The 15,247-nt window shown below is 40.2% G+C and overlaps 1 protein-coding gene and 1 long non-coding RNA gene across 26 annotated transcripts in view; both read left to right on the top strand.

Annotated features, from left to right (window-relative positions):
* The window catches only part of MAGI1 (membrane associated guanylate kinase, WW and PDZ domain containing 1), a 677,285-nt gene that overhangs the window by 97,122 nt on the left and 564,916 nt on the right, over nt 1–15,247 (top strand). The window lies entirely within an intron of this gene.
* LOC116559199 lies at nt 499–3,779 on the top strand. The gene is made up of 2 exons (XR_004272372.1): nt 499–3,362; nt 3,395–3,779. It is a non-coding gene; the product is annotated as an uncharacterized LOC116559199 (long non-coding RNA).

The following is a 15,247-nucleotide window of genomic DNA, read 5'->3' as shown; positions in this document are numbered from 1 at the left end:
GGTGCCCAAGTAGCAGTGGTTTTTAAGGGGGTGTGGGGTGGGGATATTGTCCCCTTAGGTGACAGTTTGTAATCTGGACTCATTTTTGGTTGTCAAAACTGTGAGAGTGCTACTGCACCTAGAGGGTAGAGGCCAGGGATACTGCTTAAACATCCTACAATGCACAGGACAGTTTTCCCACCACAAAGAAATATCTAGCCCCAAATGTCAATAGGACCAAGGCTGAAAAAGTGTACTTTGGAGCAATTTGATGCAATTTTGTGTTAGTGAACTGTCTTGTTTTTTTTTTTTTTTTTTTAAAAGACAGAGTCTTGCTCTGTTGCCCAGGCTGGAGTGCAGTGGCGTGATCTCGGCTGATTGCAACCTGTGCCTTCCAGGTTCAAGCCATTGAACTGCCCCAGCCTCCTGAGTAGCTGAGATTACAGGCTTGTGCCACCATGCCTGGCTAATTTTTGTATTTTTAGTAGAGACAGGGTTTCACCATGTTGGTCAGGCTGGTCTTGAACTCCTGACCTTCTTCTGCTTGTCTAGGTCTCCCAAAGTGCTGGGATTACAGGTGTAAGCATATGTGCCTGGCCCCTGTCTTCATTTTTACTAGGAGCAATGTAATTCTAATTCTTTGTACCTTGATTCCATTTACAGTTTTTTTCTTGAATACTGTTTCATTTCAAATTATAAATTTTAGGGGTGGGGACAGTGGAGGGAAGAGGTGACAGATGGTGTCCGTTGCCAGGAAAACTATAGTACCTCTTAGAGTTTCTTTCATTGTTGAATTTAGGAATAAGTGGGGATGGTTTAAGGTTTGGGGTTTGTGGGGACTTGAGAGATCTTCCATTGAAACATGCTATGAACAAACTAAATCATGGGTAATACCTTGTGGGTTGTCTCTGGGTTGTGCAGTCTGATAGGCACTTTGCTGACATTTATTTTATTTCTATAATAGTTCAATAAAATTCAAAATGTTACCAATATTAAAGTCAAGGAAACAATCTCAGTAGAATAGTAATGGGACCCATGTTATAGACTGAATGTGAATCTCCCCAAAGTTTATGTGTTGAAATCCTAACCCTTAATGTGATGGTGTTAAGAGGTGGGACTGTTGGCACCTCTGGAAAGTATTTGGATCATAGAGGTGGAGCTTTCTTGAATGGGATTAGTGATCTTATAAAAGAGACCGCAGAGAGTTTACTTACTTTCTTTTCTGCCACATGAGGATACAATGAGAAGATGGCCGTTGGCTGGGCACGGTGGCTCATGCCTGTAATCCCAGTACTCTGGAAGGCCGAGGCAGGCGGATTACCTGAGTTCGGAAGTTCAAGAGAAGATGGCAGTCTACATCCCAGAAGAGGATCCTCAGTAGAACCTGACCATACTAGAACCCTGATCTTGGACTTCAGCCTCCAGTGCTCTGAGAAATAAATTTATTGTTTATTAGATTAGGTTACTCGTAAGTGACCTTATTATGATATTTCATTATAGCAACCTGAATGGACTAAAACACCCCAAGTTTGTTGTGGAAGTGTGGTGTACAGAGTAAATTTTTTGAGCAACCGTTCTAGTATTGCCTTCCCTAAGTGCTCTCTGCTTTGCTTGGAATAAGAGGTAGGGGGGTTTGGAGAACCCTCCCCTGGGTGTTATTCTAGTGCTTTGCTGCTTTCCCTCCGAAAGGACGGTGTAGCCCAGCTCTTGGCGCATGGTTGCCAGTGATGTAGAAATTCTATTTCTAAGGATTAAAGAGGGAGGGCCGACAACAATTAGGTAACTTGCAGCCTCTGCCACATTCATGTTTCAAGATTCTTCTTTGTTTTTTTTTCATTTTAGTCACTTAATGATTATTCCTTCTCTTATTCTTCCTTGATCTGCAGGGATTGTGAAACAATCCAGAAACTTAGTAATATTATGAATAACATTTATCAAGTGGCCACAATGTGCTTGCTAATGTTCAAATAAGATGAGGAATGTCAGCTTTGCTCTCCAAACCTTGTTAGACTCAAACCCTCATGAGACTTGATACCATGACTGCTTATGTCCTTTTATTCCCCAAATCAATTCCCCTTTCCTTTCTTACTGGGTTTTAAATGCAGATGACACATTCAGGGAAGATGAGAGGGCCTGTCTGAGTTGGAGAAGTAGGAGTTGGTATTTTACAGAGGCTGTGACACTCATACTTCATGATTTAGATGGGCCCATAATTTCACTATCACCATTGACATATTTTTCCCAAGTTAGAAAATGAACCGTTAGTGCTATTTGACAGTGTTTCTTTGGGATACTTTTCATTATTCAGTCTGTTTATGAGTAATTAAAGGTCCACCATCATCATCTACATTTAGCTGTTTGTGATTTGTGCGGAGTTCACATTGAGTTATTGATTTTACCCCCTGCAGTGTAAACATGAAAGACTATGAAATAGTGATCTTGCTGGTAAAATGTAGTTTGCATATTTTTTAATAATGAAGACATTTGGCTGTATTAGTCTTCCTGCCCATAGGAATAGAAATGTGGAAACCTGCAGGAGATATAAAAGACATTTTTTTAAAAAAGGGAAATAAAAAGAAAAACTCTTCATGTACAACTGTAGGGCCACAATAAATTCAAAAGAATGTATTTTCTTGATGACTTAGTAGCCCATTTAATTCATAATCCATGTTAGTTTAAAGTCAATGTAAACTGGTTTATGTGTTTTTCTTTAGCAATATAATAAATTGATTTTAGGATGGGGCGCAAACGAATTATGAGTGCTAGTGTTTTATTCTAGTGACTGAGGGTCTTCTAAATTAATGAGTTAAACAGTACAGGATATAGCATCAGAAGAGAGTTCCTGCTGTTTACCTACAATGGTTGCATCCTCACTAAAAAAATATGCACTGCCCTCTGCTACAAAGACACCCGCCAGAACCTTGTTCTTTTGTCTTTGAGGACTGTTTCCCTTTGTGCTCTGCCAGCCTATCACAATAAAATGATTTCAATGATGTGGTCTCATTGCAGGAAATGTTTAATGACTCTCAGGAAAACTATAAATAAATCTTATGTCATTATTACACCAAAGAACATCTTCAGACCTTAGATAATTAGGATGTCCCGCCTAGGTTTATTATGAGAAGCTTTCATTCAAAGAGGTGCATGCTTGATACTTGATTTTAATTTATTTTATTCTAGGCTTTAAATTGTCCTGTCTCAATGCAGAAAAAAAAAGTGTCAAGTCTATTGGCTAGTAGGGAGGTTGTCATTTTTAACAAAGTCCTCATAAGATGGAAGGGGACCTTCAGAGGTTGGTCATCTTGTCCATCTCTAGCCTGCAAATATTAATAGTACTCAAATCGCCTTGAACAGGTAAGTGAGAACAGAGCTTGTTATTAAAGGTTCTTAGTGAGAACAGAGCTTGTTGTTAAAGGTTCTTAAAGACCTTTATTTATATTAATTTAATATATTTATATTAATTTATTGAATATAATATTAAAGCACACTTCAAAATTTTCCCCCAAGTAACATTTTAGTTAAATTGAAAGAAACTGTTTCTATCCACTGATCTAATTCTTTATTTCTCATGAAAGCTCTATTTTTATTTGTAGCTTAGATAATTGAAGAATGTTCTTAGTAGCTTGAAGTTTGTCTTCCTTGTATGCATTTGGATTTGATAGGAAGAATGATCATATTGACATATAACATGGAATATACTTTTTAAGGTCAAGGTATCTGGTCATTTATTTCCCAATAGAGTATTACTAGGTCCACATTCTTTTGATTCTGATGATTTTTTCTTTTTTAGAAAAGTACATTAAAAAAATAAATGCCATATTTAATTTTGCAAGAAAAGGAATGATAGCCTGATTTATACTTATTTGGGCTAGATTAATCATCTAACAGAACAATGTCCCTTAGGCAAAATCTTACTTAATTTGGTGTAATTTCATTATTTATCTCTTTTCCTTTTTTTTGATGTTAAACATTACTGTCTGCCGTGGCTCTTCTGCTTGTCAGAAGTTAATTAAGTTGCAACTATAAAAAACCCCACAAAATAAAAGTTGTGGCTTACAGATTCTATTTAGCAGGTTAGGCATAGCCAGTTGTGGCTTATCCAAAGCAAGCCGCCTAGCAAACACACATGTACCCTATGGCTTCACACTGCAGAGGCTGCCGGTGGCCATGTGGTTAGACCATCATCCACAAACTAGCTCACCAGGGGAGTACTCTCAGCCCCTGACACAGTCTCTTTCTTTCCCCGTCGGCCTGCGGACCACCTCCAGGAAAAAGCTGACTTCTAAACAATTTCCTGGTGAGCCAGCTGGGGAAGGAGAGGATTTCCTTAGCTGAACACTGAGCATTGCTATTCAAAACAGACAAAACTAGCAAGTGCTAGAAATCTGAGGGAAAAGGGCAAGGGAGAAGTGACAGGGAGGGGCTGGCTGAGGTCTGCAAATAGGTTGCAAGAGTTTTTAAGGTGTTTTTCAGGCAGCCATTCTTTTGACAGCTCTTCGAAATCTCAAACAGTAATAACTTGCTGTTGGAATTTATATTTCGGAATATAGGCTTCCTTGTCTATTGCTAATTTACTTCACTGATGAGATTCTCTTACTGTTACAGTGGGTATGGTGTAGGCTTTGCTTTTAGTAAGCTGTACAAAATTGTTAGTCATCAGGAGGAGATACTGTCTGTGGAGAAAATTAGGTAGAAATTAACAACAATAACAACAACAGTTGGAAGCTGAGCTCAGTGGCTCACACACCTGTAGTCCCAGCTACTCAGGAGGCTGCGGTGGGAGGATGGCTTGAGCCCGAGTTTTAGATTGCATTGAGCTGTGATTGTACCACTGTCCTCGAGCCTGGATGACAGAGTGAGACTCTGTCTACACACACACACACACACACACACGCACGCACGCACGCACACGCACACAGGCGCACATGAGACTTTGAAGGTACAAGATATTTGGAGATTGCCCTCCTCCATAACTAATATATTAAAATTAATACCCACTTTCCTGATGAAATATATATATCTACATCGGATTTTTTTTTTTTTTTTTGAGAGTTTCGCTCTGTTACTTAGACTGGAGTGCAGTTGTGTGATCTTGGCTCACTGCAACCTCTGCTTCCTGGTTCAAGCCATTCTCATGTCTCAGCCTCCTGAGTAGCTGGGATTACAGGTGCCCGCCACCATGCCTGGCTAATTTTTGTGTTTTTAGTAGAGACGGGGTTTTGTCTTGTTGGCCAGGCTGGTCTGAAACCCTTACCTTCAGGTGATCTGTCCACCTCGGCCTCCCAAAGTGCTGGGATTACAGAAGTGAGCCATTGTACCTGGTCACTACATAGGAATTTTTGATTTGCAGTTGACTTGCTGTGGATTATACTTAGGGATTCTGATTCTGCTGTTTCTCTGTATTTTGCAGGCAGTTCCCTTCCTCCCACCATATTCCTGATATTTCTAGGGCCTTGGGAGGTTTGTTGGCCTAGGTACTGTGTCTCTGGTACTGATGGATTATGTTACTCTGTTCTTAAAACCCTTCCATTGCTCTCCATTGATTTTAGGATGAAGGTCGGTCAAAGCCTTTAACCTGGTCCTTTGTGTTCTGGCTTCTCTCTGCTGCCTAACAAAGCCCCCAAGCTTAGTAGCTTTAAAACAAAACAAAACAAAACAAAAATACAATGATTGGTTATTGCTCATTATTTTGTGAGTTGGCCAGATAGTTCTCAGTCTCGTTTCACCTGGGCTCACTCATCTGCCGAGTTGACCTGGGTGGTGGCTGAGCTGGAAGTTCCAATGTGACTTCCTTCACATGTTTGGCCTTGGTATTGACTGTCCTCTGAGGCACCTTGGTGTCTCTTCCACAATGATTTATTTTCCTGCAGTAGGCTAGATTGGCTTCCTTACTTGCAGTTTCAGGGCAGCATTTCAAAAGAGGGAAGGTGGCGGTGGCAAGGCATCTTGAGGCCCTTGCTTTCGAGCTCATACAGTGTCACCTTTACCACATTTTCTTGGTCAAATCAAGTTCCAGGCCAGCCAGAATTCAGAGGATAAGATAGTAGACTCTACCTCTTTTTTTTTTTTTTTTTTTTTTTTTTTTACAAAATCTCTGTCTACTGCCCAGTCTGGAGTACAGTGGCACGGTCGTGGTTCACTGCAGCCTCAACCTCCTGGGCTCAAGGGATCCTTCCATCGCAGCCTCCCAAGTAGCTAAGTCCACAGGCATACGCCACCACACTCAGCTAATTAAAAAAATTTTTTTTTGGTAGAGATAGATAGATTCTCACTTTTTTGCCCAGGCTGGTCATGAACTCGTACCCAACTTGGCCTCCCAAAGTGAACCACCATGGCTGGCCTCTACCTCTTGGTGGAGTTTGCTGCAGAGAATTCAATCTACAAAACCATTCTTATCTTTCCACATGCGGCCTTTTATTCAACATTGTAGTCACTGAACCTCTTTCAGTTCTTTAAAATTACCTTGTTCTCCAGCTTTTTGCCTGAAAATATGTGTTTCTCTCCACCTGAGATATTCTTTCTTGCCTGTTTTTTTTTCTAGCTGACTACTATACATAGTTTAGATTTTTATCTTCGATGTCATTTACTAAGGGTGTTCTTCCTTTCCAGACACCCTAGCTTTGGGGAACTGTAATCTCTCTTCTGTGATCTAATAGCTCCCTATGCTTTCCTTGTCATAATAGCACTAATCATTCCTTTACCGGAATGTTTATTTTTTGTTTTTGTTTTTGGCTTTCCTGATAAACTACATACTGTAGAAAGGCGGGTCTGGTATCTGTCTTGTTCTTACTGTGTTTGTACCTAGCACAGTGGCTTATTATATGTAGGATTAAATAAATACTTGTGGAATACAGATAAAATTGGTGCAGATTACTTACTGATATTTGCTCACAAGAGGATTTCAATGTTCCCCTTTGTAATATCACCCCACAATCTCCCCTGTAAAAAAAAACCAAACATTTTCTTCTTAGCCCACAATCTGGCATCTAGCCCAATGTAGGAGGGGAGGGACTTGGTTTTATAATTAGTTGTGAGCCTTTTTCTTAGATGTACTGCACCATTAGTCCTGTTAAATCACTTGCTAACATCAAATGGATGTTTGGAAAAAGTGTACCTGTAGTCTATAAAATACATGGTTAAAGATGCCACCTTAAGCTAAGCCTTTATTTGTAAAGAACACAGAAAGACTTTTTGCTGCTTCATCAAACCTATTTTTTATTTCTTCTTTTTCTGAACCTCTATTGTATTTAGAATCATCCCTATAATGCCAGCATTTTGGGAGGCTGAGACAGGAGGATCTGTGGAGGCCAGGAGTTTAAGACCAGCCTGGGCAACATAGCAAGATCTGTTGCTATCTTAAAAAAAAATTTGGTGAAATGTATTAAAAAACAAAAGAATCAGTTCATTACGCTAATCGCCCTCTAATTATTCCTGTGCGTATCTTGGTGTCTAACCTAGATTCATCATTTTGATGGAATAGGGATATGTTTATACTCCATTTATTTTCCACTGTGCATACATACTATGATAAACAATTAATAAAACAGGCTTATCTAAGATGGCTTTCTTCTTTTACTCCAAATACTATACTTAGTATAATTTAGGAGTTTCAATGAGTATATATCCTAATCTAGCCAATTATAGCTAACCTCCAAGACCCCTCCCCTCCTCCCAATAATTTTCACCTCCATATATTCATGGCCTTGTATAGACCCCTCCCAAGCTAAATAGGACTGACATTCAAGCCAATGGTATGTGGTAGAAATGACACAGTATTACTCCCAAGGCTAGGTCATAACAGAATTGTGGCTTCTGCCTTGCTTTCTTGGATCTGTCACTGGGGGGTAGGCTAGCTGCTATATTATGAGGACAGACAAGCAATGCAACCATTGGGAAATGTCCATGTGGTGAGGAACCAGGGTCTCTTGTCAGCAGCCATATTAGTGACCATTTTAGAAGCAGATCCCTTAGTCCCAGTCAAGCCTTCAGATGAATGCAGCCCTGACCAATATGTTGACATGAGATAATGAGCCACAAACTAAAGTGTCCCTGACTTGTAGAAACTCTGTGAGATAATAAATGCTTATTGTCTTAGGCCGCTACACTTCAGTCATTTTGCATTCTCTGTGGACTCCAAGGATAGGATATGGTTTTTGTCTTCAAGTGGACTAATAATGAGTTTAGTCCTGGAAAATGTTCTTTTAGCCATATACACTTATTATTTCAGCCGTATACCCTTAAAATGCTTATTGAAACAAGTATAATCATAAACTTCCCTGAATGCTTAATTTTCAATGGAGCTTTTGGTTAGGTGCTGCCTAGAGGTAGATGGTATTGTTTCCTCTATCATATCAAGATTTAAACTTTGAAAAGATAGAACTGTTAAGTAAATGTAGTCTGGTATAGGATAGTGTAGCATCATACTTTATTTAAATATAATTATAAATCAGCTTTGGTTGCAATTAATAGCCTAAGCAGAAAGGAGAATGTATTATCTAGAGAAGGCAAAGTCTCATGCAACCCAAGGGGAAGGATGGAGAGGGCCTCATGAAGGGTCTTCTTCCCTCTGTTTATGCTTTTTTCTAGATAGGTTTTCTTTGATTTTCCATCTGCAAGGTGGAATTTGGAAGCCCCATTGGCCCTCTTATTATACGATGGCTTTAGTCACAGAGTTTCTGTGGTCCAGCTTCCTTGAAAGAGAATTTCATAGGTAGAGCTTCAAGTAGGTGCCCATGCCTAACGAAGTCAGCCATTGCTCGGGTGGGTAGAACTCAAGGGCTGCCCAGAGCTTATTCCTGTTGATAGTATATGTATGTTGGGGGTGGTGGGAATGCTGAAGGGGATTGTGTTCCAAAGAAGAAACCTGAGGGAAAGACACATACATCAAAGTTATCTGCTATGGGACAGTGCCAGTTTTAGAAAACATATTACCTAATCTTTCCTTTTTATTTTTGGTTTTTAAAATGAAGTCTCACTCTGTCTCTTAGGCTGGAGTGCAGTGGTGCAATTTCAGCCTACTGCAGCCCCAGCCTCCTGGGTTCAAGGGATTCAAGTAATTTGAAAATTACCTAATCCACAGGTCTCTAAAGAGACCTTCTTTGCATTATTTTGTGCTGATTGGGAGAGAAAATGAGCAAGAAAATAATCTACAAATCAGATCAAGAAAATGCAGGTTCAAGGCATTCTGTCCTAACAAATAAAATGATTTAATGAAATATTTTGAAATATTTGTAAGCATCTGTGTCCACAAAAGTTAGAAAACTTGATAACAATTTTCCGCGTTTCTAGTGTCTTGGATTTTCAATCTCTTGATTTATCTCTGTAGTTTATTTTCTGGACTATTTGGTAACTCCAAGTTTCAGTAAAGTATCTTAAAATGTGATAGTATTGCAATGGAGAGCAGGTATTTTGAAACATGTAGTTTAGTGTCATTAAGCTTTTTTATGAGTTTGCATATATATACACTTTAGTCACAGTGCAATGAAAAGTCAATTGTACAATATAGGTATGTGTTTCAAATGATTTGTTTCACATGAACCCAGAACTGGGTTCAAGTCTACATGTAATGGCAGGTTATTATATTCCATGGAGAGGAATAATGGCTGATTTGTTTTTTACCCTGTAATATAACTTGAAGAGAACACAAGAATGCAAGTGAATTTTTGTTGTTGTTGTTCTTGTTGAGACAAGGTCTTGCTCTATCACCTGGGCTGGAGTGCAGTGGCACAATCTCAGCTCACTGAAACCTTGACTTCTGGGCTCAAATGATGGATCCTCCTACCTCAGCCTCCCAAGTAGCTGGGACTATAGGTGCGTGCCACCACACCTGGCTAATGTTTGTATTTTTTATAGACACGGGGTTTCTCCATGTTGCCCAGGCTTGTCTCAAACTCCTGGGCTCAAGCTGTTACTAGAAACGGGTCTCGATACATACCCCAAGGAAGGGTTCTTGGATCTCCCACAAGACTTAGAGGCGAATCTATAAAGTGAAGTCATGTTTATTAAGAAAGCAATGGAGGGCTGGTCATGGTGTCTCATGCCTGTAATCCCAGCACTTTGGGAGGCTAAGGCGGGCAGATCCCGAGGTCAGGAGATCCAGACCATCCTGGCTAACACAGCGAAACCCCGTTTCTACTAAAAAATACAATTAGCCAGGTGTGGTGGCAGAGGCACACGTCTGTAGTCTCAGCTACTTGGGAGGCTGAGGCAGGAAAATCGCTTGAACCTGGGAGGCAGAGGTTGTAGTGAGCCAACGTGAGCTAAGATCCACCACTGTGCTCTAGCCTGGGTGACAGGAGCGAGGCTTTGTCTCCAAAAAAAAAAAAAACAAAAAACAAAAAAACAAAAAAAAAAACAACCAAAAAAGTAGTAGCATGGGCTGCTCCTTGGCTATTTTTATGGTTATTTCTTGATTATATGCCAAATAAGGGATGGATTATTTGTGCATTTTCCAGGAAAGGGGTGGGCAATTCCCAGAACTGAGGATTCCTCCCTTTTTAGACCGCATATGGTAACTTCCTGATGTTGCCATGGCATTTGTACACTGTCAGGGTGCTGGTGGGAGTGTCTTTTAGCATTCTAATGCATTATAATTAGCATATAATGAGCAGTTAGGAGGACCAGAGGTCATTTTCATCATCATCTTGGTTTTGATAAATTTTGGCTTGCTTGTTTACCACAACCTGTTTTATCAGCAAGGTCTTTGTGACGTGTATCTTGTGCTGACCAATGTGATCCTTTAACTTAGAATGCCTAACCTTCTGAGAATGCAGCCTTGTAGGTATCAGCCTCATTTTACCCAGCCCTATTCAAGGTTGAGTTGCTCTGGTTCAAACACATCTGACAAAGTGATCTACCCAACTCTGCCTCCCAAAGTGCTGGAACCACAGGTGTGAGCCATCTGGCCCAACCACAGGTGGACATTTTGATGAAGACGTCTCCATCTTATTTGAGGAAATTAGTAGTAAACGCTGAGACACAATGGGAAGATGTTGGTTTTTCTTTCAGATACAGATATCATTTTTAATGTGATTTGCACTTCTAGGAAAGCTGTGAGATACACAGGGAAAGTATTTTCCTCTTTGACTGATAAAGATAACTGCAACTTGGTTTAAGTGACTTGCCCAAAGTTTCATAACTCTTAGTAAAAGTCAGAGAATAGACTAGACCCCAGGATTTCTGCCCAGCCCGATTTCCATTCTACAGGCCTTTGGTGTACTTAGCTTCTTACCCTGATTTATTACCATTTGGGTTGATTTCCTCTTTGAGGCCCTTTTGTTTGTGGGAATTTGTTGGAGTTTTAAGCTTTCATGGCTTTTGAGGCATTAAAAAGTCTCAAGTTATTCAAGATAGAATTATCTAGCATCTTATGTGGATCGCATTGAATTCTTGACATAAAAATCATCCTTGATCCCTGCCTCTGTGATGACTGAGGTTTTGTCAATTTTAGAAATACTACATATGAAATGAATTTTGAGTTAGATTGAGAAGAAAGGATGAATGAGGTATAGAGATAGGTTGTGGGACAGATGCTCTACAGCTTTATTGTCACAGGTTTTTTAATTTCTTTTTTTCTTTTTTTGAGACGGTGTCTCCCTTTGTCACCCAGGCTGGGGTGCATCGCCAGGATCATGGCTCACTGAAGCCTTGACCTCCTGAGCTTAGGTAATCCCTCCTGCTACGACCTCCCAAACTGGTGGGATTACAACTGTGAGTCACCGTGGTGCTAGGCCTGCTTTTTTCATTAAATACACTGAAAGCATCAATGATAACCTCTTATGTCCTGCCCACCCATTATCATTGTATCTCAGAAAACTCATGCTAATTGCATCTTTAATTAAAACTATTTCAGTCATCTTCAGGGTTCTTTTGAAGTACAGAAAAGATTTCATTATTTTGTCTAGAGGCTGAAATAATGGGCATCCTGCAAGGTATGGTTTTCCTTACATAATGGCTCTCATGTGATTGCATTTTTATTCGAAAATGGTAAGTTTTAAAAGGGAAACTACACCTTTCATATTTAAAAGAAGGCATTGACCCATTTTCTCTAGTGATTAGAACCGTGGGAATTAGACTTAATGTAGTTTGACATGTACTATAGAGTTTTTAGTCTTTTCGCTGAAAGGAGATAGTTGAATACAGCAGCTCAAAGTTACTTGCCTGCCACTGTGGCAATGTTGAGAGATGCAGTTGAGATTCCTGCCTTCACAGAGCAGTTGAGGCCAGTGGAAAAGCAATACATTGATTTCATCTCCTGTGCTCCTGACAAATGAGGCCACCCAGTTTCTATTGAAACAATGGTACTCGTTCAATATCTGAAATACTCTCTCACTTTTACCTTCATTCCTATATTCTTGTTGGCCCAAGTTCTCTTAGCAAGTGTAATCAGTGCTGGTTAATGGCTGAGAACCAGCTCTGGGCAGGGAGCACTGATTTGTAGTGTTTGCCAATTTTCTTTGTGTCAATGCTCCCACCATGGCCAGTATGAAGTGACCAATGTAAACTCACTGAAGCTAGTATTTGGAGGAGTTGCACACAGTTGGCTCTCTGGTGTTAATATGTATCAGTCATTGCTCTACACACCAGGGGTGTATCAGTGAATACAGCTGTAAAAAAAATCCTTGTCTTCCATGGAGTGGGGAGCAGAAATTCATGTAAAAGCAAATCGTGTTGCATATTAGAAAGTGAAAATTCTATGAAAAAAAAAAAAAAGAACAGGGCAAGGGGTATCGCTGGAGGGACTTGGGTTGCAATTTTAAATAGGGTGATCATATTCCTCAAATGGCTTAATTTTCAGATACTCATCATTCTTGATTGCTTTTTCTGAAAAGGACATGCTGTGTTAAGTAGTTGAGTTTCCTGAGCGCCTGGTGTGGTCTGCTTGGCTCACTGTGAGGACGGGATCTCCCTTCCCTTGGTTCCATCCCTAACGGGTTCGGAATGAGCCTAAGCGTTCCTTCTGTCTTCTCAGAACCCTGTCACACTCTTGGCTGATGTTGATCTTGTGGTCAGCCCAAACCACAGTCCCTTTCCACAGAAACTGCCAGCCAAGCCGGGCTTTCCTCATTGTATCATTTTACCAATGATTGATTGAACCTAAAAGTAGTCCTTTACGTTGATGTCTATGATTTCTCATTAAGTAAAAAACCTACAGAAGCAGCTTGATTTATTAGCAAATAAATCTGCATTTGTGACATCCCTGGTTGTTAATGCAGCATGAAGCAGTGTTTTCCGAAGTGTGGGACCACCTGTGATGGGTGAGGGCATTGGGAGCAGTTTGCACTTGTGGCATTAAATGGCTTTGAATCCTACAATGAGACAGACCCTTTGCAGGTCACATTCAGTGGGTATTAAGGTTATGTGGAGGAGAAAGTATTATTTTAGTGTCAGGGAATCTTTAATATATTCTTTTACTAGCAAATCTACCTTTTCAGGAGAGGAAAAGGCACAGGTGTTACCAGAAAGGGGACCCCATCCAGACCCCAAGAGAGGGTTCTTGGATCCTGCACAAGAAGTAATTTGAAATGAATCCATGGAGTAAAGTGAAGGCAAGTTTATTAAGAAAGGAATAAAAGAATGGGTACTGTATAGGCAGATCAGCCCTGAGGGTTGCCAGTTGCCCATCTTTATGGTTATTTCTTGATTATATGCTATACAAAGGGTGGATTATTCATGAGTTTTCCAGGGGAGGGGTGGGCAGTTTCTGGAACTGAGAGTTCCTCCCCATGTTACTTATTTATTTATTTGAGATGAGTTTCACTCTTGTTGCCCAGGCTGGTGTGCAATGGCGCAATCTGAGCTCACTGCAAACTCTGCCTCCTGGGTTCAAGTGATTCTCCTGCCTCAACCTCCTGAGTAGCTGGGGTTACAGGTGTGCACCACCATTTCCAGCTCATTTTGTACTTTTAATAGAGATGGGGTTTTACCATGTTGACCAGGCTAGTCTTGAACTCCTGACCTCAGCTGATCCACCCATGTCAGCCTCCCAAAATGTTGGGTTTACGGGTGTGAGACACCGTGCCCGGCCCCCATTTTAGACTATATAGGGTAACTTTCTGATGTTGCAATGGCATTTGTAAACTGTCATGTTATTGGTGGTAGTGTAGCAGTGAGGACAACTGGGTTCACGCTCATTACCATCTTGGTTTTTGTGGGCTTTGGCTGGCTTCTTTATTGCAACCTGTTTTATCAGCAAGGTCTTTATGACTTGTATCTTGTGCCAACTTCCTGTCTCATCCTGTGACTAGGAATGCATTAACTTAATGGGAATGCAGCCCAGCAGGTCTTAGTCTTATTTTATCTAGCTTTCTTTCAAGATGGAGTTGCTCTGGTTCAAACTCCTTTGACAGAGGAGGTGGAGGAAGGGAGGGAGGAAAAGAGAGAGAGAGAGAGAAGACTTCAGTTTTGTATCTTCTGCAGATGACAGTTTTTAAGTAAAAATAACATTCTTTTAGATTAGGTGATAACACACAATAATGTAATAAAATTTCATTTCAGGTTAAACCTATTGAAGTTAAAAAATGAATTCATTTGAAGAAATAATAAGGAACGATTTTGATTTGAATTTTTCTTTTTTTTTTAACATTTAAAAAAAATTATTTTATTGCATTTTAGGTTTTGGGGTACATTTGAAGAACATGCAAGATAGTGTCATAGGTATACACATGGCAGTGTCATTTGCTGCCTTCCGCCCCATCACCTATATCTGGCATTTCTCCCCAACTCCCCACCCCCCATGAATTTTTCTTTTATTAGTTGTATGATCTTGAGTAAGGTGCTTAGTACTTGCCATCTCAGTTTACTCATCTGCAAAATGGAGATAAAAATATTTACCTTAAAGGGAAGTTGTGGTGATTATATGAGTTAATATGGCCAGGTGCAGTGGCTCATGCGTATAATCCCAGCACTTTGGGAGGCTGAGGTAGGTGGCTCTGATGAGCCAAGGAGCTCAAGACCAGCCTGGGCAATATGGTGAGACTGTCTCTACAAAAAATACAGAAATTAGCTGGGTGTGTTGGCTTGTGCCTGTAGTCTCAGCTACTCAGGAGGCTGAGGTGGGAGGATGGATTGAGCCCAGGAGGCAGATTGCAGTGAGCCAACGTTGCCCCATTGTACTACAGCCTGGGTGACAGAGGGAGATTCTGTCTAAAAAAAAAAAAAAAAAAAAGTGTTTTGGATTTTTGATAATTAATATAGCAGTTTTTATTTCAATTAGATATGTGAATGCCTAAAGGAGCAAATCTTAAAACTTTTTTTTTTTTTTTTTTTT

This window comes from Sapajus apella, unplaced genomic scaffold (genome assembly GCF_009761245.1).
Source record: "Sapajus apella isolate SASKATOON/1434 unplaced genomic scaffold, GSC_monkey_1.0 scaffold23, whole genome shotgun sequence".
NCBI lineage: Eukaryota > Metazoa > Chordata > Mammalia > Primates > Cebidae > Sapajus > Sapajus apella.
This window is presented reverse-complemented; position numbering and strand designations above follow the sequence as displayed.